The 26373-nt window shown below is 35.1% G+C and overlaps 1 protein-coding gene across 3 annotated transcripts in view; it reads left to right on the top strand.

The window, feature by feature from the left end:
- LOC118741723 (alpha-mannosidase 2x) overlaps positions 1–26373 on the top strand; it is a 148268-nt gene that overhangs the window by 102690 nt on the left and 19205 nt on the right. Inside the window, exon 1 of one of the 3 annotated variants that reach the window (XM_036473692.1) lies at positions 375–1013. The exons of the other annotated variants lie outside the window; for them this stretch is intronic. The gene's annotated coding sequence lies outside the window, so the exon portion shown is untranslated. Of the gene's footprint in view, positions 1–374; positions 1014–26373 lie in introns of those variants that run through there. 3 annotated transcript variants of the gene reach the window in all.

Genomic DNA, 26373 nt, shown 5'->3' on the forward strand with positions numbered 1-26373 from the left:
TTCGATTATTAGCAGTGCCAAACTTAAAATTCGAAATTCATAAAGGGGCGCTCACACTTCAACTGTGGTATCTTTCTAAAGTTGCCACATATTAACTTTAAATCGGAACTGTGAGTACCCTAAATATAATTTATTTTTATTTTACTAACTAGCAATGTTTTAGTTTTACTGTACACTGAAAAAATAAACGAAAACCTTAAAAAAATTCTGTAGATTTTGGTCGGTTCTGGTAGGAAATTTTGGTAGGAAGGAAAAAAGTGTATCCGTGGCAACACTGCTCCGCTTAGTTAGCCGACCAGCCAGCCATCGAGCTGTTTTAGGTAGCATGTCACTCGTCACTGCACGCTACTCTCAGTTTCATTTTGTGTGCGAAACGTATGGGCTGCTGCTGGGGAAAAGTGCGCTCGACTTGCAAGTGTGAAATTTAGTACTGAAATATTTATAAAGCATAGAACAACAGAAAGTGCAGTGTAAACTGAAGTAACAAGGTAGTAGAGGTTGAAAGTAATTAACCGGTAACGACTGTTAGTGCTCCCACAAGAAGGTTACTGTTAGTGCACAACAAGCGTAGCATTATTAACGAAATTTTATAGTTTTTGCAACAAAAATTAAAAAAAAGTTACGAAAACAAGAGCTGTGCAAGCGCGAATGTTGAATTATGCTTGAGCTTCTCTGACTATTTGTTTTGCTCCTGAATTCTTTCATTACTGTGTGAAAAGTTCTGTTATTATTCAAGTTGTAAAGTGCACATAAAAAAACGCGCATTGAAAATTCAAGGAAAACGTGGAAGCGCATAAAGAAGTGCAAGCAAAAACAAAGAAAAACACAGCATGCTGCAGCAGCAGTAATTGAATTGTGTGCGTTCTATGCTCAGTGCAGCAGCCTTTCCTCATCTGTTCCCTGCTGCTTGCTTAGGGAGTAGACGAAAAAAAAAATACGAGAGAAAAGAAAAGTTATTGCCTGCGCTGGCAATTCAGTTAGATGCCTTTTGCTGTGAGTCGCACAAAATCTAGGTACGTACATTAATACATATCTATACAAGAGTACATACATATGTATGTATATGAATCTTTACGCATTTATGCACACATGTACCTAGAGAAGCAAACGCACCGGCTTACATGCCTTAAACAAACGTTCAAATAACGGCATCACAGTCGATCTTACAATACTGCCAACGGCAGCCAAATTCAATTCAATTCATTTTTGTTCTCTGTTTTCTTATTTTAAACCAGTTCTTCATACTTAATTGTGTTGACTTTGTTGAAATTGCACACAATTTCTTTTTGATCAATTTTGCAGTAATGCTTCAATCAACCTTTCTTCTTTTGACTGGGGCTACACTCGGTTGGTGGGGCGTTGAACTTGCCTTGACGTGTTTAGGGTTTTTGCGCCTTTAAGGTTTCTTTGATTAAAGCGTGTTTACTTTTCTCAATGAAGCTTGATTTCTTTAAATTAATTATTGATTTAGGGCAATCATAAGTGCGCTCTGTATACTCGGGCGCAAATATTGCCGAGTGAGGCTCTTTTTACACAGATTATATACGTACATACATACATATGTATGTTCTCTTATTCATATTAGGGCAATTTCGTTTTGGTCAGAATTCGCGGTCAGCTCTCTACTACAGCCATCCGTTAGTTGAGATCTAAAAGACCTAAGAGAGTGCCTCCATAGCCGCTTTGGCTATCAGAAAAGATATTCTCCTGAGTTCTCGCGGTTGCGTTCTCTTTGAAGGACTTTATTGTCTCCTTACTGGCAAACGTTTCAGCCTGGAAAACACTTGTATCGTCTGGTAGGCGGAAGGAACTATCTTTGAACCGCCCGTAAAGAACTGGACTCTACCTTTAGTTCAGTCACTGCGGCTCGACCATTTCGTGCAGGGTTTGTGTTGAAACCACGTCTGCGCCAGGATATATTAAGTGCGCAGCATTTAAACTTGAGTTGGTAATGCGTTTAGGATGCATTTATTATTTTCCTTCCAGAGCTCCAAGACACGAAGTCCCATTCATGACGCTGTTAGCAGCGGAGGTTTTGATGAACATATCTATCGCTAATAAGTCACGCAGAACGTTCAGAATTTTCTTCGGAGAGTATCTCTTTCTACCCGTTACACCAGCGGCTGCTAACCATTGAATCGTGCTTAGTTTTTAACTATGTAATCTTTAGTAAGGGCTGACCATCGGACCAGCGCCTCATAATAGAGTATGTTCTTTGCCTTCCATTCTGTTCGTTGGCGCCTTTGCTTTCGTGTGCGAGTCGAAGGCTTTTTCCTCCGAAGCATCATCACCTATACCTGTACCGTATCCTAGTCAGCGCATGCGTTGTATTTTGCTGCACTTAGCTATGTATTTGTCTTCTATATACAGCTCGAACGATTCTACATCCATTTCATCTTCTACGATACCCGTCGCCCAGTGGCGAACAGTTCCATCGATCTTGCGGATAATAGTTCTCTTGAAAGCTCCCAAAGAATTCTCATCTTTGTTCAACATCGCCAAAGTTTCTGCACCACACATATAAAAGAACGGCCATGTTAATAGATTCATGAAGCATTTTTGTTTTCATTCGTTGAGAGAAGGGCCTGATTTTTAAACCCCAAATAGCAGCTTTTGGCTTGACAAAATTTATGGTTAGATTATCGATAGCAATCGAACTTCAGTTGCGTTGCTAGTTGCCAAAACGATATTACAGATGGCAACTGGCAACTTTCAACTGACAACTGCAGTTGCTACATAATGTGTATACAGGCGACTACATTTTAGTGGTTGCTGGGAATGTTTTTGGAGCGTATTTAGGAGCGAAAATTGAAAAGTGTGTCATATATTTAATAATTTGAACGATATTAACATTTTGCAATGCAGTTTGCTTTTACAGAATATGGTGAAAATAACAAACCAATATCTTGAAATTTTAGTTCTCGTGGACAACGCCCTTTTGGCGAAACAAAAGCGAACACTGATTGCAATTTTTTTCCTTTATCAATTGAAGCACCTCTTTTAAAACTACCGAGACACCCAGTTTTCCAAATTAAAGTCATTGCTGTGGCACTTCCTTCTGCGAAAATTCGAAGATGTGCGCAAGCTTTTATGAGCGGAGATATTGAAGTTGAACGAAGTGGTTCATCTGTTTATTAACCAATTATACTACAGCTACTTTTGGAAGTCCTCAATATGCTTTGAAAATGAACACAAAACTATAACAAAAGAAACCATTAACTTTTGCTTACATTACACGCGGTAGCTCTAGAGGATTGGAATTATCCTTTAAGTGTCGCCTGATTGAGGACGCGTTCGTGAATTTCTCTTCCTCCTAAACAAATAATTGTGATAAATTTAGCTTTATTTCTGTCTTTTCTTTAAAACTCTTTATTTTAATAATTTAATTTTACTCGCACAGCTTGTTTGCAGCCGCTTGCTGGTTGTTGAACTGTCAAATTTCGATTATCGATAACTCTACAGCAACTGACGATAGTTGCCATTCGTAATACAAATTTTCTTTGCAGTTGCATTGCCAGCTGACAACCGAAGCGTGGTTGTGTTGCCATCCGTAATCGACCCATTATTCTTGATCGATCTTCAGGCAGGCATTATTGGTGCGGTTTAAGCTGGATGCTAGGTAGTCCTTCGCCACTACAAAGTTGTAATTGGAATGAACGTCTCTGCTCCCTCCACTTCTCACACTATCACTCAGGTGTCGCTCGCGTAGCTATTGGCTGCAGGGTAGTTTTGTGTGATGTGTATTTCTCTGCATCAGCGACACGGTACTCTTCGTTTTACCAGCTATTCCTGTGTGGGTGTCCGTTCTCTATATCGAACTATCAACGCGCATCCTTTTGCAAGTTCTTCACTGAACTGAGGTGCTTGTGGACCTTAGCTACATCAACGTGGTGATCCGTTTCGATGTTGGCTTCTCGAGGGAAATGTACTTCGAGAATATTCCTGAAGTTTTCGATGGTGGAACCAAATAACTATGCGTCCTTAGCCCACCCTGCCGTTATGCTTATCTCATCAACCTTCTATTTCTGAGTAAGCTTTAATGTATATTTTGTTGTAGAAATACATACAAATACATATCTTACAGCGAATTTAATTTTTAAATTAAACTAAAAATATTTAAAGCCCTTGCTTTAATCAACATTGTATGCGATTTATATTCAAAGTTCTCCATTGCCCTGCAAGACATAGAAAACTTCCACTACAAATCTGTTAGCAAATAACACGTCGAAAATCACAAGCGGTATACCTACCTACATATGTACCTACCTATGTGTGTGTGTACTTAATTTTACCTTTGAGCAGAAAAACACACTTGATTGAATATGCAGTGATTTGTTGACATGCCAGCATGCTATTTTCATCTTAACCTAACACTGTCATTAACGAAATCATCGTATATGTACATATGTACGTGCATATCTGTGGAGGGTGCCGCACCAAAAAAAGGTTTTAGGGTTTTAACCGGCATCATAAAATGTATTATTTTTTAAGACTTCATGGCTAGATTCACGTGGACTGGACCACTTTGAAAATTCCTCCGAAAATGCGTTTTTAAAAATATTTGTTCCAAAAAGAAACACCTTAGTTGGTAGAAGAGTTCAAATTTCAAAAGTATGCATAAAAATGTTGAAAAATTGTATCAGCAGAATCGAAATAAATAATATTATTTCAAATCTGACAACCTTAATATTTTTCCAAAATACAACAAATCCAGAGTGATGCAACCTAATGTATCTAGATTACGGTGGCCCTTATTTTATTCATTTATTTTCATTTGTCTGTGTTAATCCTCGGTTTAGTTCCGTTGTACAAAATTCGAACCCAATCTCTTTGGCGCTTAAAATATAACTAAAATCAAAATTTTAATTTTATCTCTAAAAAGTTAAAGTAACGCTTAATAAATCAACAATCTTATTTACTGCATCAATAACCCTACTGAGTTAGTTAAGAAATTAGGTGTAACTGAACAGGGGCACTGCGACCTGATAGGTCTTTTCTATCCCTACAACAAGTTCCTAACCATGGCAGTCCGAGATTCTAACTCTAATAAATGCTAACTGTACTTCGCTAGACGATGTGATAATAAGAAAAGGTACGAAAAAGACACTTTTAGTATTCCGTCTACGTGGTCAGCCCAATCCGGTGCATTTGAGATCGCAGACGCTCATGATCGGTTAGGTATTCTATGAGTAACCAAAATTTGTTGCGTTTCGATAATTAAAAGCCTCGTACAATACCACAAGGTTAGCCGGTGGGACCTCCCTCGCCAGCGCAACCTTGATAATTTTCTCAATTAACTTTTTCTATTAATACTAATCAACCACTGGCCAGAAACCGTCAAGTAGGATAAAATTTGTATGAATATGCTTTTTTGGTTTTATTTTTTTTTTTATCTACTAATTTTACCATTTCTAGTCTGGTAACCCCAGTCCTTTTGCGAACTTTTTGTACCATATTGTTACGATTATGCTTGAATTACTCGTGGATTTCTCAAATATTTCGGGCTCGTATCACTGAATTGTTAAATATGACGATTAAGTCACCAGACAATTTACAACATTTCAACTGTAGACTTGGTAACTTTACTCGTAGCTTGCTAATTCACTCGCTGTGTTGTGGTTCTAGCCAGCACTTTTTGTGCAATTTCCTGTACATTCATCGAACGTTCTATCGTTTGTTTGTGGTTCACTTTGAACTATCCTGCACCTTAGTCTTACTGTTCCAAACACTGCAAGCCTCTCCAAATATACCATCTTCATGTTTTTTCTGGATCGCTCAACAAATTCTATACACCACGTCATCCCATCATCCCATCAGTAGCAAAGGTATGTGGACATCCCGATTTTTCTGATACTTGTCCACGACATTTCTATGCTCTTCTAAGGTCCGGTTAAATCATTCCACAATACCAACTTATTGGATATTATGCGAGTTTTTCGGATATCCAGTATTTGTCATATCTCTTGGAACACCGCCGATTAAAAATTTCTCCATTGTAGGTGAATACCTCCGCCACTGTTTTAGCTTCTGGTTTGGAATCGGGTACACCTCCGGTTAATTGCTAAAGTAGTTCACAACAACGAGGACATATTTGTTTACCAATCTGCTCGTAGGAAATAGACCGTCTACATACATGGCGATCAAATTATCACGCGAATGCTCTGCGACCTATTTACAACAACTAACCCAACAGAACTTCTGCTATATTTTCTCCAGAGTCTTCGTGATTACAAGGTGCCCTTACTCTGGGGCAATTGTGGAACTCCTTGATTAGGTCCGGAACTCTTACCCTTGGACTAGATTGCGAGAGCACTGGCCAGCGGTCGATTTTTCGACCAGTTCCTATCAGCCAAACGGCTGCACTATGTGCCAGCAGCTAAGCAAAAGTGGCGAAAATTACCCGAAATAAAAATCTGAAATTGATTAAAAGGACTAGACTATATAATTACGTGCACCTAAATAAAGTCACACTTGGCGCAAGTTTCAAATAAATTGATTAATTATTTTATTACTGGCAGATACTCAAACTTTGAAATCTTTTGAAAATCAGGTTCCACCTCTTTGTAAAAATATCAAAGGATGCTAATCTTTCAAATTCAGGTGATTTGAACCCCAAACTCGCATCTACGCTTAAAGGAAGTTATACGAAACTTAAAATTGTAACAACTTTTGGCACCCGACCTTCTACTAAACTTCAATCACCCACGATATTTAAAAGAATTTGAGCGGGAATGTCGTATCTAAGGTCCACCATGTGAAGATTTTAGGGTTATATATAGACCCCTATTTTATTTTTTTTAGTTCTTGAATTATTTATTTTTTTTTAAGTTTTGTTGAGTTTCCTTTTTTGTGTATATTTTTTCAGCATTTCATAAAGCTACGCTTTCTGGAGACAATTTGGGGCGCTTTTGATCGTAAACTTTTTTGTTTACATTCTTGCCTGAAATTAAGGAATCTGTGGAATCCTTGGCCTATGAAGAACATCTGGCAGCCGATCTACTAAATTTTCTGCTGAGTCGAAGTCTGCCATTTTTAACAGACTTCCAAACAAGGGGGAGGTTATCAGTTCGTCGGAATATTTTTTAATTTTTTTTTAATTTTTTTTTATTATTATTATTTTTTATGTATGTTACCGCATAACTTTGGACCACGTCAACCGATTTCGATAATTCTTTTTGCGTCGGAAAGGTAGTATCTCAGAGGTGGTCCCATACTAACATACTGAATTCAGATTCGTAATAAGCTACCACAAAAACCCCTATAGGCAGTTTCATTAAAACTTTATATATATATTTTTTTTAAATCATCCGACATAGTGGATCCGCCATTTTAAATTTTCCAAATCTGACTTTAGATTCGTAATCAGCGAGGACACAAACACCTTTCTTTTGCTTTTGTTTCTTGACTAGGATTCTAAAATCAATTAACAGGAAATTAGGAAAATACGATTATTTCTTATAGCGGCCGAATATGGGTTAATAAAAGCAACTTATTTTATAGCATAGGTATTCTATGTTCACCTCGGTCATAAACTTTCTCTCAAAAAAATACGAATCTTTAAAAGTGTGTGCAAGTACATATATCGGCTATGCCAAGCTGTAAAATTACTTACAATATTTGAGTGTCGCACGTTTTATTATAATTTAAGTTTATGGAATTTTGCTACGCATACAAATTGGGGCGTATGTGTATATGAATGTGTATGCGCACTACGGTGGTCCATGTATGTGAAAAAGTAAAGTCGGAATTTTTATACACGCACCCCCCAGGATTGTTCTATATCGAAAAAATATACTCCTTTTTTTTGAAATCAAAAAATATTTAGATAAAATCAACATTTTGTTATCGGAAAACTCTATCTCTAATTATTTATTAGGCGGTTTTTTCACACTGTCTATATTTTAAAGGTGCGTCAAAAACCCCAGAAAATGCAACAGAAGGACAATAAAAACTTGTACATATTATTAAGAAATGGTTAAAGAAATATGTACTTTGGTGTTATTATTGGAAGGCTCCTGAAGAGAACCAGAGTTTTCCGAACGAAAAATATTGACTTTCAAGAATTCTCTACAATTTCTACGAAAAGTGGTTTTTCCCCCACATAAAATACATGAAAAACTTTGATCGCTTTGAGCGACCTCTATGTAAATATTTTTTGATTTTAAAATAAAAAATATGGGCATATGTTTTCGATATAGAACAATCCTGACTGACGACTTCACACTTTTTTGGACCACCCATATGTAAGCTTATTTCAAACTTCCGATCGCCTAAGACAAGGCAAAACTTTGAAATAAATAACGATTTATGAACAGGAATAGTTTTCTAATCGCCATAAAATTCTGCTCTTCGCTTGGTACAAAATTCTCGATGTGCTATTTGTGGTTGAAGTGTATAGACGAGGTTGCCCATAAATATATTCAAAGTACTTACATAAATTTGTTTGCCTAACCAGTCAGCTCCCTCCCTCTCAATTTACAGTCAACTGCCGCTCCACCTATTTGCGTTTGTCAGCACTTTGTTACGTTATGGTATTCCTCCTGTGAATATCGACTTGTTTCTATTAGTAAGTAAATTTCTGAGGAAACTCATATTTTGTCGTCACCGCATATTCATGCTGGGTAACGCACCAATACGCATGTATGTATGTATGTTTGTATATACATATGTTTTACTAGGTTTTTTTTTATTGACATATTTACATCCTTCACTATATATAATTTTCGCGCTGACATATTTTGTTCTTGCTCATGCATAAAATTACAAAAGGTTTTTTATTTGTCGGCTGATTTTACTGATATAATCAAATAGCCAATTTTCCGCTGTTTATTTTACCGCCACTTAAGGTTAGTTAAATGCTTAAATAGAGCATATGAAATGCATTCTTAATTCGAAACTAATTATTGCAAATGCTTAAACGAATGTGAATACATAAACGTAAACGATTTTAATATAAATCGGCCTATGATGATTGGTATTTTGAGTAACTAGTAGGTAGTTGATTAGGTTTTCACGTTTAGGTTATTTGTTTATTATCTGAAAAAAAAAACTGTATGTGATTAATGCCTTTTCAAGGCCATAAGCAGTTATAATTTAGAGGAAATTTCTCTGTACTTTGATTATTTATTAGAAAACAAAAAAAGGAAGCGCATTTATTTCCTACCAATAGATCCACTCAAGTTAACACCTGCTATTTTCCAAGTAGATTTTATCGAGTTGCCGAGCATTGTCGTGATGGAAAATGAATGAGTCATGTCTGGTGGCTCGCTCCTGCCATTTTTGGTTCAATGCTCTCTTTAATTTGATAATCTGTCCGTAGCATAGTTTCACTGTGCATACATATAAATGGTTAAGCGAAGAAAAGTGGAGCGAAGCGAAGCTGGAGGTGTCCACACTGAACGACGATTAGCTTTTCGCATGCAATGATACTTAATTTCGATGAAGGTAGGTTATGTTTAGATCATAGGGACAGCTCTGAAAAGAGTTCAATCGGAGGACACAAAGGAGCATTGCGATGCCCAGAGGGTTTGCCCATCCCTATACCTACATATATGCCTTTAAACCATCCTAATTCTATATTTCATCTGCTATTGGTCGCTGCCTTGATCACTTTCTCAACGTCTCAAAATAGTAATCGCGGAGGAAGTTTTACTATTGGACCGCTTCCCCTAATTCTATCTTAGATCCCTATACAGCACACTTGTCCGCTAACTTATTTGCCGGAATACCACTATGTAACGTATATAAAACTTTAGACACAGGAGTGTGACTCAAACAAATAACCACGTGTTGATTTTGTTAAGTATTCGCAATGTTCTTCGAGCTAAAGTTTTTTTTTTTGTTATTTTTCTATAAAAATACCATCCAAGCTTTACCAAAAACATATAAATTGCAGTTTCAAACTTTACATAAAATTTAGGAAAATTCAATAAACTTTCATCAAAATTTCAACTACTTAATCTGAATCCTTAGAATATTTTTGGGTATGCAGTTTTATAGCCCATAAATTCTTTTTTTTTTTGGAGTGAAAATTTCAAACGCCAAAAAAATCTGTTGATTTTTTAGATTTTTTTCAGACGGTTTTGCGTTCTTTTTTTATATAAAAGGTGCTAATTACAAAGACAAACGTTAATTTTTGGTAATTTTGTTGCTAGCAGTCTTTATGAAAAAAAGTGCAAAAATCTGTCACCAAAAAAAAAAAATTATCTCAAAAATCAGCGGGATTTTTTAGCCATTTGAAACTTGCTATAAAACAGCATACTCAAAAATTTTCTAAAGGTTCTAAAGGTTTCAAGGTTAAAAAGTTGAAAGTTTGAACAAAATTTGTTATTTTTTCCAAAGTTTTGTATTAAGTTTGATTTACATATACGATTTTTGGTTAAGGCTTGGACGGTGTTTTTATAGAAAGATAACAAAAAGCAAAAGCTCGAAAAACATTGCGAGTATTACAAAGAACATCAACACGTGGTCATTTCTTGGAGTCACTGTACATACTCCTACACACACATACAACACAAATATGTTTGCGATTTAACCTTTTTTAAGCGCTCCGCGTAGCTCTTTTCTTCGCCCAGCAAGCCTTACATTAAAAAAATACCGCTAATTAAATATTAATTACTATGCCAGCCGTTCCATATATTTGGCTGCCTTTTGTTTCGGTGTAAGTGATTTCAACTTAATTAATAAATAAATTCCACCGTGCTGTCAACCAGTTCTATCGCAACTATACACATGTGCATGCATGTATGTATATTAGACTGCATCACTCCCCATACAAAAAACAACTCGGTACTATTTTTCCATTGGAATTATAGTAAAATCTGTTATATTTTAAGAAGTCCACCAAAATATTTCGAAAAAATATTAAGATTTAAGTGAGCTGGACCAATTTCAAAATACCTCCAAAAATGGAGTTTTTTATGAATAAAAATAGTTTCTTAAATTTTTTTTTGAAAAAATCTCCTCAAATGACAAAACCGTTTAAGCTTAAAAAATTTGCATAAAAATATTTAAAAAAAAATTTGAACGGAATCGTAATGATGAGATTTTTGATGCTGTTTTTTACCTTTTTTCAAAGATTGGTATAAGAACAACTTGAATAACTGAGCCTAAACTCTTCTGATTTAGACTTAAGAGGTGTCGGTGGAAAGGTATTTTCTCACCCTTTTTATTTCTTTGCTAATAAACTCATTCAAAGGATGAAAGAGAAAGGTAGGATGAACGAACGTCATTCAAAGTTGAATTAAGATGTGTTGGTATTTGAAAAAAAAAATAATTGCGACACGAATGATATTTTTTTGGACAGAAATAAAAACAGTGTGAAAATACCTTTCTACCGAGATCCATAAGTCTAAATCAGAATAGTTTTGGCCCAGTTATTTAAGTTTTTCGTAAATCAATCTTACGATTCCGTTGAAAAGATTTTAAAATATTTTTTTGCAGATTTTTTAAGCTTAATCTCTTTTGTCATCTGAGGGGACTTTTTTCAAAAAGTTCTTTACAAAACTATTTTTATTCATAAACCACTCCATTTTTGGAGGTATTTTCAAATCGGTCCAGCTCACTTAAATCTTAATATTTTTCCCAAATATTTTGGTGAACGTCTTAAAATATAATAAATTTTGTAATCCCGCCGGAAAAACTGCAACTTTTTTTGGTGATGCAGTCTAATGTATATGTATTTAATTCTGTAAATCATGAATATATTTATGCACATATTCAAAAGTGATAGATACTTCAATAAAATTCGTATGTCAGCCGACTGGTTGATGGTTCGAATAATTCATGTTCATTTATTCATTCAGCAATGGAATTTTTCATTTAATTTTGCATTCTATATGTTATCATAATATATACATATGTACATAAGTAGAGCTGGAATATAATGTGGTTATAGAAATGCATAGTTCGATTGCTTTTTTTTTTTTTTTGAATGGCGCATAGAAACTTGGAAAGCTTACCTTTTGATTAATTTTTTGCATGCCTTGCAGTCTTACTATGATACGCTTCTTCCCTTTATGATCTACTTAAAAACTTTTTATGTTAAACTTCGTTTTAGTTATTAAAAATTTCTCTTTTTTTGCTTTTAAATTAACAATACCTTGAACAGTAATTTCACGGTTAAATATTCGCAATGCATTTATTCTACGAGTATGCAACAAAAACATTTAAAAATATTTTCATTTCACTGCGCATCGAAAAAAATCATAATAAAAGTCTGCTACCAAATTGGTCCTAAGTTAATTTACAATCTTTTTTTATGCACCAATTCGCCATTCTGTAATCTACTTCCATTTCATAATTGCTGTTATTTTATGACAGCACAATAACAATGCGAGAAATGCATAAAGAAACCGCATCTGATACATAAATATACATACATACATACATACACCACAGTCACTCCTGACTTGCATAAATCATTTTCGAATTGACCATCTCCATTATCCCAATCTTACTAAATATCCATTCGTCTGTATGTCTGTCTGTGCGTCCGTCCAGTAAATGGGTAATTTTAATGCCGATTCAGCAATTAAATTCGAGTCGAATGTGGCTACTGTTGCACGGCCGGCCGCCGCGAGGATACCACCACACAAGCAAACAAACAATGGCATTATTGCACAAACAAAGTTTTCAAAATAACCGGCTAAGCAATTCTGGCCGGTTGGCTTGCTGACTGGCTGCTGGTGAGAGACCACCACCATAGGCGCAGTTGCAAGGAAACGCTAACGAAATACTATGCCTGGTTGATTGCATTAATGAACTGCGGTAGAATTAGCAAACGTTTTGTTGATGAACACAGGCAGCGGAGATTATTATTACATACGTATTTATGTGCATATGTATGTACATATGTATGAATGCTTGCTACTGCAGTTGCATACAGTTGACTCTCCTAAAACGCTACTCTTCCGTAAAGCAATTATGCAATAAATGCCACCACTTTTTAAAGTTAAATGCTTCTTCCTTAAAAGAAAACCGCTTTTTAGGCTTAACAGTTTTATGATTTTACAAAACAAAAACATGGTGTTCAATAATGAGTTTCTTTAATTTCAACTTGTACATTTGGACACTTATGTGGGAGTCAACTGTATAGCTGTAAGTTTAAGCAGGCTGACGCTTAGCTTAGCTGATGGACTGACAGACGTCGGCTTTTGCAGTGGTCGATTAGTAGTATGCTTGGATAATTTGTTATAATACGCTAATTAAGCAAAATTGTATGCTGAGCCTAGCTATTTTGGAAAATTATGCTAATTTAGTTGAGTAACTGGAAAGTTTGAAAAAAAGTTAAAAAGCGTAAACTTATGAGCAGGACAGCTGCCTCAAATGGTTGCAAGGTAGGTATGTATGTATGTATGTATATGCATTATCTTTCAAGCCCAAAAAAAAGTTGGTCTTCTTTTTTTAAGCAAATTATAAATTTCGCGTAGTTTTATTCTTCTTGATTGGCGCCGTAACCGCCTAAGTGTTTTTGGCCGTGTAAAATAAAGCACGTCAGTCATTTCTCATTCAACTGACATCTTTTCTTGATACCAAGTGAAGCTAAGTTCTTACAGAACTGGTCTTTCCCACGCAGCGAAAGCCTCCTCCTTCCTCTGTTGCCAACTGCGTGTTCCAAGGTGAATATTCTTTTGCACATTAACTTTTATGAGAAAGCGGCGTAGGAAACTATGTGATCCTTACATTTTAGACGTATAATGTATTCAGCAATTTTATGTAAACTACGACGGAAAATATTTCTGTGAAAAACCTTAACCCTATAGCTCCTCAATTGGAAGACCTTTTTGGTCGCTTTTTAAGAAAAAGTCTAAATATATATGTACGTATATAAAATAGGGATACAACGCTTTAAACTGTTTTACAAAAATATTTTCCATTAAATTATATTATAAGTCTCGGAACACACCAAAGCTCGAAATTCATATAAAAGAAATAGAAAGAAAAATAAATATTTTCTTTGTTGCCTGTCGATTGGCGCCTGCATTTAATTAATTCATATTTCATGTCCACTTTGGAAATGGCCTACTTATATTTTCGGTTGCCACTTTATTCCTCTATTCACTCGAATAAACTTTAAAGCAATATTGAGGTACAAATATGTATTTCTTGACTAGATAATTCTATGCTAAATAATAGTATAACCACTGAAGAGACATATAAATATGTTTTTAAGAAAATTTGCATGAATATATGTGTAACATACACATTCACCCTAAAAGCTAAGTGCCCGAACCATTTTTAGTTTTATAAAGTTTTTATACCCGAGCGCACTTGTGCACAAGGGTATTATAACTTTGTTCACATAACGGTTGTTTGTAACAGGCAAAATGAATCGAGATAGATATAGACAAATGTACACATAAATGATCAGGATGAAAAGAGAAATCGATTAAGCGGTGACTGTCTGTCCGTCCGTCCGTCTGTCCGTCTGTGCACACGATAACTCGAGTAAAAATTAAGATATCTTAACGAAACTTGGTACGTGTACTTCTTTCGGGCGTAGGACGAATGGTACTGAAAATGGGCAAAATCGGACAATAACCACGCCTACCTCCCATATAACGGTAATTGTCAGAAATACGAAAACTGCGATATTTTAGTAACTACTGAAGATTATTCACTCAAAATTGATATTTGCAATAACTTTTAGACGAAAAATAAGAATATTATAAATTTTTGAAAAATGGGCGTAGCCACGCCCACTTATGGTTACATGAGTATATCTTGGCAACCGCTGCACCGATTTCTTCCAAACTTGGCACAGTTATTGGCCTTGGTACAGGATACCAAATGGCCGAAAATTTTAAAAATCGGACAATAACCACGCCCACATCCCATATAACGGTAATTTGGAGAAATACGAAATCTTCGATAAATCAGTAAATATTAAAGGTAATTTATTCAAAATTGATGGTTGCAACAATTCTTTACCAGGAAATACGCTTATCATAACATTTTGGAAAATGGGCGTGGCACCGCCCACTTATGATCACATATATGTATCTCGGTAACCGTTCCACCAATTTGTACCAAACTCGGTATGGTTATTATGCTTGCCACATAAAAGCAAAACGTTCAGAATTATTGAAATCGGACTAAAATTACGGCTTTTCATATAACGGTAAATTTTAGAAATGCTTGAAACGTCAATATTTCGAAATTTAAGGACGCTAATTTATTCAAAATTGATACACCCCGGCTTACCATGTAGCGGTAGCTTTCGGAAAGGTGAAAAGCCATATATGTAATACTTGCGCCGGGTATTTAATGTTCGGCCCCGCCCGAACTTAGACTTTCTTACTTGTTTATAATATTTTTGGTTAACCAAATTGTACCCAGCTCCAAAGAGAGTATACATATTTATTAGGGCTGTGCGATTATTCGATTACTCGAGCAAGTTGGTTAATCAATTATTCGGTTAATCAATTACTCGAGTAATCAAGATTTTGATTACTCAAAACGATAATTAATCGAGTTACTTGAAATATGATTACTCAAAAAAAATAATTTTGCTCGTTAAAAGAGTTTGCTTTGGAAAATGCTTATTTTCTTTTTTACATTCTGTATATGAAAAAAAATTTTTGTTTTAATTTTTGAAAACAGAAACGTTGTTTTCAAAGTATCAAGGAACTTTAGCTACTTTATACATATGTAAAGAGTTGAAATGTTGATTACTCATTTTACTCGAAATGTTGATTAATCATAAAGCAAATTACTCAAATATTTTTGTTTTTGGTTAATCAAAAATCTTGATTACTCGAGTAACTGAACTTTTGAGTAATCATAATTTCCAATTAATCGAATAATTGAGTTATTTGCTTTATGATTAATTAAAATTTTGAGTAATCAATTAATCGCACAGCCCTAATATTTATACATAGTTACATAGGTATGTATAGGTTGTACCTTGTAGACGTCGCATGTAATATCTTTTTTTGGTTATTAGCCACACGTACTATTTATTTGGCATATAAATACTTAATAATTTAATAATTTTTCAAACCTTTTGCGGTTTTTAGTTCAGCTAAGAATGAAAAGTGTCATTCACATGACCGTAAATATACGATGTGAGCCACAAATCGATCCGTAATACAGGGTGATTCAAAACTGCGCACAAATATTTGGCACACGCATTTCTTGGACCAAAACAAAAAAAAAATAGGAGACATTTTTCTCCCCATCTCCTATTTACTGAGTTACTGCCAGTGGAAAATAAATAGATTACAGCATTGAAATCATCAATTTTTGGCTAATTTTGAGGAAAAATCTTTACGTACAAACACTAAATATGATGAGTTTGAGTTTTGCAATCCCCACAAATTTTAAATAAATTTGTTGTTAATAAATTTGGAATATTTTATACATATCGATAATTCGATGAATTTTAAAAACTTTAAAATCCGATACCTCAACAAAATTCGATAGCTCAACTATTTTTCGATAAATTTCGATAACTGTTCGTTTCGAGACTCGATAAATTTCGATAACGGAAAAAACGAAAGCTCGATAGACTTTGGATACCTCCATAAAATTCGACAACTCGGTTAGTTTTTATAGCACCATATTTTGCGAAAGCTATCGACAAACTTTGATAACTCGTTACACTCTGGTGATACGATAAAATTCGATGAGCAGTGATAACTCGATAAACTTATATAACCTTGAAATTTCGATAGCACGGTTATATTTTGAAAATTCCAAAAATTTCGATACGACAAATCCAATAATTTCAGTTAATCAATAAATATCGATAACTCGATAAGTTCAAATAATTCGCTTCTTTTAGGATGACTCGACAAATTTTGTTAACTCTATAAAAAACGATAATTCAATAAAAATCGATAACATGATGAATTTCATGACGGATTTCGATAATCCCATAAATCTTTATAGCTCGATAACTATCCGTAAATTTCAACAACTCAATAAACATTGATTAATCTGAATAATTGCGATAACTCAATGACATGCATAATCGATCCGGTAGAGACAAAATTTATGTTAGCGTATTAATATATAGATTTATGGGGAATTCAAAACCTCCCAAGCTCATCATATCTAAGGATTGTACATACAGACATTAGCTCTAAATGAGCCAATAAGTTATGATTTCAATGCTGCAATCGATTTATTTTCAACTGTCCGGAACTCAGTAAATAAGCCGTGGGGAGAAAAATGTCCCCTAAATTTTTTTTTTTACTTGCTCCAAAGAATATGTGTGCCAAGTATTGGTACGCAGTTTTGGATCACCCTGTGTACATACATAGGCATATGTTTCTATAAGTTTTTGGATGTGCATACATATGTCATACATGTGTGCATTTAGCCACCTACTTACCTATGTACATATTTATGTACATATATTTCTTTACAAATATTTACGTTAAAGTATTTAAGTAACTTAGCAAAATCCATTGTTGATGTAACTCGATGCTACTGTCGTGAACATTCACACGTTCACGACATTCTCACAATCTTGACACAATTATCCAAATAAGCCGATGGAAGACCGTTTCTTTCTGCCTTTTTTACAATTTTCTATAAATGGGAACTATCAAAGCGGTAACTTTTTTTTAAACATTCTTCTAAATGATTGGTGTTGAAGATATTTTCTAGACGGAATCGGTAATACAATCACGAGCAAAATAATGAAGGTACATAAATATATAAACCGTCCTTGGAAAAATTGGGTCTACTATTTATATATTTAGTTGTCGCAGTGGAAATTGGGACCGTCTTCAAACTAACTGGATTTATTCTTATCGGATAATGTCCAGTTAAGTGTTGCACTTCCCAAAATTATATTCGGATGAAATTTTGACAAGAATATTTATTTATAAAAAATTATAAAAGTGGGCGCGCTCACATAAATACATACATATCTATATATCGCCTTTTTAAGTTAATGGAAAATCTAAAATGGCTATATTCTAAAATTGTCATGATGCATACCTTTGGAAGCATTTAGCTACAATGCAAAGGATTGATATTTTATCAATGTCAAGCTACTGTATTTCAGTTGTAAATATTAAAACCAGGCATGGCACCTGTCAGAATGTTACACGTTCACGCGGCGCACAGTGGGAGGTCCCCACATACGCTGCGGTCAAAAGTATTAACCGTACTACGAATACGATGCAAATAATAAAAGGCGACGCACTGCCACGCCCAGAGCACTTATAAGCGGAAATGGTAAATATTATCCGATTTTAATGAAAATCAAAGAATATGCTGGTTTTAACCATAAAAGCGTGATTCTGAAAGAACGTCAACGGGCCTACATTATCGTCTACCAATTCTAGAAAAATGGAGATAAATTTTAAAAAATTATTTTTTTATAAATTTTTTTTTTACACCACTCGTTTACGCCGAAATGTTCTAATTCAGAAGATAATGAAGAGTTTCTTATCACGAGGCCCACCTCTTACAACACTTGTTTGGCCCCACATACCAAATTTTATGAATTTTGTGGAAAATTAACAAACACATTTATTTTATTGTTAAATAAATTGCTATTTTTTCCTTTAAAAAATGATAAAATGAAAACGTTTGTAATACCTGCATACTAAATTATCTGCATGATATGTATTTGCACTGAAACTTTCAATTCCACCTTCTTTTTTCACAACATAAGCTGTGCTAAGGCAAGCAGGACTTTTGCCATCGAGAACGGATCTCATCCCTTCACTTTTGGCTGAATGCTGAATCTGATTAAAAATATTTTATATTACATATTTTGTATTTTATGTACATATGTACTTATCAAAGTCTTCCCCTTTAGCTCTACAATAAAAATTCAATAAATTTTACAGGAGGTGTATCTAATAAAAAAAGAATAGAAGCTGAAGTTGCAGCTGGAACTATTTCAGATGCGGCACGCATATTTAATTTTTACTTGTCCTAAGTATGAATTAGCTCGTTTCTTAGGTACTTTTTAAAGAAAGCACTCGAAAAATTTTATACTTACAAAATTAGTTATGTAGAACTTTGAGTGGAACTTTCACTAGACTTAAAGCAATCCTTGCTTGACCACAGACACATATATTACATATATGTCCGCACAACTAGAAAAATTAACTTGCGACAAAATCTAAATTTTTTTTACAAATCAACTTTTTTTTGCATTGTATCTACTTAAAGCTCGTCCCACCAAAAATTCCTTTTTGGTTTGGGTTACTTGGACATTTTCCCGTGAATCTGCCTAATTCCCTTTTCAGAATTCGATAATCCATTTTATCCCTGGAGCCACATTACGCTAAACTAATAGAGATTGATAGTGTGCAGACAAGATTCCATAATTTTAAACGGCAAAAGAATACAGCTATAGCAAAATGGGCGCAGAAGTACAATAAAAGATCTTTAAATTATTTTTCATATTTGTATAAAAACGTGGTGTGAAATCCGCGGGTATGAGCTTATTTTATTACGAGGTGCTTCGATAGTTAAATTAAAAAAAAATAAAAAATAAAAATATGGAGTTAATCATAAGTGCAATCCCATATTCCTCCGCCTAAAACTAGTAAAACTGTCAAAAAATAAAAATTCGCTCAGAGCGAGAGAGTAACATTGAACAAGTAAGAAAGTCTAAGTTCGGGCGGAGCCGAACATTAAATACGCGGCGCAAGTATTAAATATATGTTTTTTCACCTTTCCGAAACCTTCCGCTAGATGGTAGGCCGGGGTGTATAAATTTTGAGTAAATAAGCGTCCTTCAATTTCAAAATATTGAAGTTTCAAGCATTTCTGAAATTTACCGTTATATATAAAGCGGCCTCAATTTTATTCCGCTTTCAATAATTTTCAACGTTTTGCTTTTTTGTGGCAAGCACAATAACCACACCGAGTTTGGTACAAATTGGTAGAACGGTTACCGATATACTTATATGTGATCATAACCACCATAAACGTATTTCTTGGTAAAGAATTGTTGCAAGCATCAATTTTGAATAAATTAGCTTCAATATTTACTGATTTCTCGAAGATTTTGTATTTCTCTAAATTACCGTTATATGGGATGTGAGCGTGGTTATTGTCCGATTTTAAAAAGTTTCGGCAATTTTTTATGCTGTACCAAGGCTAACAACTGTGCCAAGTTTGGTCTATTGGTGCAGCGGTTACCAAGATAAACACATGTAACCATAAGTGGGCGTGGCTACGCCCATTATCCAAAAATTTATAATATTCTTATTTTTCGTCTAAAAATTATTGTAAATATCAATTTTGAGTGAATAATCTCCAGTAGTTACTAAAATATCGCAGTTTTCGTATTTCGGAAAATTACCGTTATATGGGAAGTGGGCGTGGTTGCAGTCCGATTTCGCCCATTTTCAATACCAGCCTACCTTGGATAAATGGAAACCTACATACCAAATTCGTTGAGATATCTCAGTTTTTGCTCGAGTTATCGTGTACACGGACGGACAGACGGACAGACGGACGGACTCATTTATGTATACATTTGTCTATATCTATCTCGATTCGTTTTGGCTGTTACAAACAACCGTTATGTGAACAAAATTAATATACCCTTGTGCACAAGTGCGCTCGGGGTAACTTCTGTCAACTTGGTTGTAAATTTTTTTTCTTATTTTGTATGTAAACACACTCAGCTCACACATGTAAATCACCAAAAATACTTTCAAATTCACATTTACCAGAATTTACAAGCAAAAAATCTTCGCACTAAAACTGGTAACTTCTGACAGAGAGAGACGACCTTATTTACTCTCTTTTTTGTTCTCTCAATAGTCAGAGAACCGAGTACGGGATCGATTTCCAGTAAAATCTGACTATTTCTGATTAGTCCGGACTCGTAATGGATAGCAACTCATGTTGTGCATTTAATAAAAAATTACCAAGTATCATGGAACTTATTTCTGACACATCTTCCTTGAATCATATCTGTGGAAGTAATGTCTGAATTTACTTCCTTGGACCAAAACAGATCAATGGTGGTAATTTTGCTATATATATATCTTCATGGAACTTATGTCACGGTTCCGCGGAATCTAAGTATGCGGAATCTAAGTACATGGAAGTCTTGAAGGCGCTGTAACCGCCTAAGTGATTTCAACAAAGCACGCCAGTCATTTCTTTTCTGTGCCAACTGACGCCAATTGGAAATTCCAAGCGAAGCCAAGTCCTTCTTCTATCGTAGTGGGGGCCTCCCTCTTCCTCTGCTACCACCAGCGGGTTCCGAGTTGAATACTTTCAGAGCTTTCAGGGGTATTAAAATATAGCTTCACTAAGCGTTCCTCATGAACGTTCCTCATGAACGTACCTACTTACTACCAACTTACTATGTACCTTTGCTTGTCATAAAGCTTTTACCAACACTAATCACATTTCAAGTCAACGCATTGCCAGCGTCAAAGTCGATGGTTCAAAAGTTTATTGGCTGCCTGTCAGTCAGATTTATGCGGAAAGTTATTCGTTAGTCACTATATATTATTTTGAGTGGACTCAAGTAGAAAACAATATTAAATAAGTGACGCTGGCAGCTATAAAGTACTAGTAACTGTATCAAAAGCGGCAACTGTCGCTGTGTTTTTTAGTTCACTTCCTGCGTTCTTTAATTTTGGTCACTGTCATAACAAAGACAGCTCTGCACAAATACCTAAACACAAGTATGTACATGTGTATAGTTAGTATATACAGCATAACGTTTAACCGTTAAATTGACGTTGTTTATATAACATTTTGTCGCTTTAGTTGTGCCAACATGCAATTTGTGCCAACCAACCACCTAACCACCCACCCACCCGCTCGCTAGCCAACACTCCTTACTACGTAGACTCGCTCATTCGGGCGCAAGTAATTTAATTTTCAAACACAAACACAACAGAAAGAGGAAGAAAATAACGCCATAAATGCAGTTAAAATTTGCATGAACTTGGCTTGTTGGCCGACTGGCCGTGGCGTGGTAGAAATGAATAAAAACAAAGAAGAAAAAAAAGAAAAACATGACAACAACTGTAAATATCAACATTGCTGTTGTTGTATGTACATATGTATATTTATAGTCGGCAAAAGCATTGCCACTATGCCTGTGAGTAAGAAGCAGCCAACAATGCTAGCTTACCGTGACCAAATTGTAACCAAGCAGCCAAGCAATAATTCGACACAACAAGCCAACCCAGTTGCATGCCCCAAAAACTACAACTACAATGGCAGCAACAGTAACAAGCTGTGCAATAATAAAAAAAAAAACAAGTTTTGATGGCAACAAAAATACATAAATAAAAATAGGAAAATTTTATGTTGCAAACTTTTAGTCACTTTGTTACAGCTGTTTATTTTTATTTTATATATTTTTTCAATTATTTTCGTAATATACTTTTTGCTGTTATTAAATTGTTCACTAGCGGAAAATTCATAAACGTTTGCATAGTTAAAAGAGCTCTTCCTTTTAGCAAGCCATCTCGCCACATTTCATTATTATTTCCTCCGCCAGCTGCCCGCGCATTTCCACTCACTTCACAGGCCTCGCCAGTAAAATGCCATTAGTTGAAAGGTATTTGTATGTTTGTAAATATGCTGTATTTAGTTTCATTGAAAAATGCTCTAGTTTATCTACATATAGAGAAAAACCAAAAAAAAAATAAAAATAAAACAATAAAATTGTGAAAAGTGAAAAAAGTTAAAAAATACCGAACTATCCAAATCCATAAATATGTAAAATAGCGTTTTTGCAAATAAAAAATAATAGAAAAATTGGCTATAAATGCGCGGGCATGCAGTTTGCCTCGTACTGCAAGCGTAAAGCAAAAAACACACAATGGAAGTTCTACAGTTTGCAATAGTTTTGCAACCATTCATCCTAATTTGTTTTTTAACATTGAACCCTTTAAATTTCCATTTAACGCCCGCATGCATTGAGAGAATGTAGTTCAATAAAAAATGTGCAAACTTTTTTTTTTTTTTGGGAATGCTATTAATTGCATTTTTACTAGCTTTTTCATGTCAACGTGTCCAACATAAAACGTTCAATTTTGTAGAGTAAACTCTTAATGGAGTTTATCCTAAATGGGAAAAGTAAATCTATTCGTAAAGTGATGAAAGTCATAAATTTGTAATTTAAGTTTTTAAATGCACTGGAGGGTGATCATGTATGAGCAATAGAATCTCCGATAATCTAAATCTAAACTGTGAATGAATGCAAAATGGAACTAAGCTCGGTTAGCTTCCATGTCTTGTGTCTGAGAAGGCTTGTGAATTGGCGAAAGCCGTGGCCTGTTTCGGTGAATCTGAAATGGTGGCACTGTGTTGCCCTTTGGAATTAGCCCAAGGAAAAATTTTTCTGCATTTCTTTGGACTGTCAAAAGGCCGAGACTATAAGGACTTACCTGTAATCAAAAACTGCCGCAGCTGTTAGCTAGAATATAGCTAAGGAAATGTCCAGTATATTCGGTGTGAATCGCCATACTTTGCAAATAATGGAGGTATAGGTAGGAGGTAAATTCATCAGAGGATTTACAGTGGCGAACTCATTAATAGGGACGCGACATTTCTTCGGGTATTTTTCTTTCTGTTTGTTTAATTTTTATAATTATTTATTAAAGTTTATATTACGTTCAAATTGGCCCAATTTAACTTGTTAAATGAAAAAGAGCTTTTCGGAAAACACAATCGTTCACATTGAACATTTGGAGTTAACTTTGACGGTTGTTTGATTACCAATAAAAATTCGAAAAAAACATATTCAAAATCTACACCTTTTCCAATAGTATTTCAGAAAAACACAAATGTATTTCCGAAAACTACAAATGATTTTCAGAAAAACTCATTAAGTTTTCAGAAAAGGCCAAATGTGTTTCAGAAAACCTCATGTGATATTCAGAAAACCGCAATTGATTTTCAGAAAAGGTCAAAGGTGTTTCGGAAAACCTTAAATTATATTCAGAAAACCTCAATTGAAATTCAGAAAAGGCCAAATGAATTTCAGAAAACCACAAATGTATTTCAGGAAAACACAATTGAAATTCAGAAAAACCAATGTACGAAAATAAACTATATTGTACGTTACTATTTCGTTTCGTTTATTACTTTAACAGTTCGGTACAATACGAAAACAAAACGGCTGAGTTCACTACAGTAGTTAGTAATTACATACGAAACAACAAACGAAATGAATCGTGCAGAAAAAAATATATGTATGTATGTACATATATGCAATAACTAAATACAAAACGAATGGCTGCAATGAATAAAAAAAATAAAAATGTTTTTTAATCGAATTGGATATGAAAATTTACAGAAAAAAATATTTTTCACGTAATTGAAACGTTTGCATACATATAAAACGTACCATATGGTACAATTGTCACAAACGAAATGCAAACGTTTCTCGTTGGGGAAAATGACAGTGAATCTTACACTTTGTTTCTGACTATGTACAAAACTGTACAAAACCACAAATGATATGATGATCGATGAGCAAATGGGAATTGTTTTGTACAGTTTATTTTCGTACCCTGAGAAAAACCCAAATGTAAAAATCCAGTTGTAGATTTCCAAACTGTTTTCTTACACTTTACATAAATAATCTTACAATTAAGTACACAGTTTTGAAGTAAAGATAAAAATGGGCATGAATTTCAGGTGTGTTGTGCATTGAGACACGACGCGGATCGTTCAGGAAGGAGAGCGCGGGTGAGTGGGTGAAAGAGCTGTTAGACAAGTGGACGAGCATGGGCAACACATTGTCAGATCTGGTATACTAGGCTTGAGCAAGTAGTTGGCAGTAGCGGTTCGCCCACCCTTTTGCGCTTGGCTCCATACTCGCCCATGCTCAATTCGATTGAGAATATTTGGGTAAAAATAAAAAGTTATGTCAAAACTCATATGGGCATTCCTTCTACCGACGGACCGGGAGTAGTAGAAAGGAGACTGCAATACTTGGAAGAAATAATTCGCCAATCGAAAGAAAGCGTTACTACTGCGGATTGCGCTCGTGCTATCCAGCACTCATCGGTTTTTTTTTTTTTGATGCTTTGGCCTTGCGGGATATGTCTATTGGAATTTAAAACATTTCATTTAAATACATATGCTTTTTTACAAGTGTTTTACTCCATTACAAAAAGTGGGTGAGGGGTTAATCGGGATATGAATTAATGAGCCATTATGTTTTCTAATGCCGATTTCGTTTCTACCGAAAAATGCAACCTTCTCTTTGCCCTCTACGCACAAACACTAAGAAGAGGGCGATGAGAAGGCAACATTTTTTGTAGAAACGAAAACGCCATAAGAGTGATGATAAAAAGTCCATAGATAAAAGTGTTCTGGAAATGATTTCTGAATTACATTTGCGCTTTTCTGAATTTCGTTTGCATTTTTCGGAATTTCAATTGAGTTTTTCTGAAATACATTTGGCCTTTTCTGAATACTATTGGAAAAGGTGTAGTTTTTGTGTTTCAATTTGTTTTGTGCGAATGTCTGCTTCATGATATTAACGCATACGGATTACTTAGAGACTTAAAAATTTTTAGATCGTCTGCACTATTTAGTTTTGCGGGCAGACATGCATACAATTTTGATTTATTTTTTTTTTATCATTTTTAATTTTTAATATTTTTCAGAATATACATTTTTTGAACGTTGGCGTATCAAATGAAAGCTTTTGGGTTTTTCTGATTGGCCGGAGCAGAATGATTTAACTGGTTCAATTTTCAAACAGCTTCCTTCGAGACTCGTCTGCAAAAAACCCTTAAGCTTATTCTTCCCGGCTGCTCCTTCCAACCACTGCTTCCCGCCCACTTATCCCTATAACGAATATGAGTGGAGATAGAGCGGATTGGTGCAGTAATCCACGTTTTCGAGAATAAATGCGAAGCCTCCAAGAATATTAGCTTGCCCCAAAGACTGACTGCAACCCTTGCTGCTGCAACCTTGCCTACGATAACAACGTACGGCTTTTTAAGCATTCCGTTAATAGTGAGAATGGTAGTAGTTCGAAGTGTCCCAATGATTCCAATGAGAGCGGCCCGTTGTACGCGCTTCAGCTGTCTGACTAGCGTAGTTTTCTCTAGTGCATCCCGCCAGACGAGAAGTCCATAAAATATCATAGGTTTCACTAGGGATTTATATAGCCAGTAAATTACCTTGAAGAGTGAACGCTTTTCCTACCAATTGCCTCAATCGGCAGTATAGAGCAACTGATGCCTTTTCCTACTATTTCCTCAGAATTAGTCTGCACTGCAATCAAGTTCGAGTGCTACACTCTGTAGAGAAGAAGACCGGTTTCGCCTTATGAGAATTTCCAGTGAGTTCACGCACTAATTCGGAATTGTCTCAGGAATTAACTACCCTGTATCGGGATTAAGTCCCTAGTTAATCCTCAAATATAATGCTGGTCTGGAGCATTTTCGATGAAAA

The sequence above is a fragment of the Rhagoletis pomonella genome, unplaced genomic scaffold (genome assembly GCF_013731165.1).
Source record: "Rhagoletis pomonella isolate Grant_MI unplaced genomic scaffold, Rhpom_1.0 Rhpom_scaffold_00001, whole genome shotgun sequence".
Lineage (NCBI taxonomy): Eukaryota > Metazoa > Arthropoda > Insecta > Diptera > Tephritidae > Rhagoletis > Rhagoletis pomonella.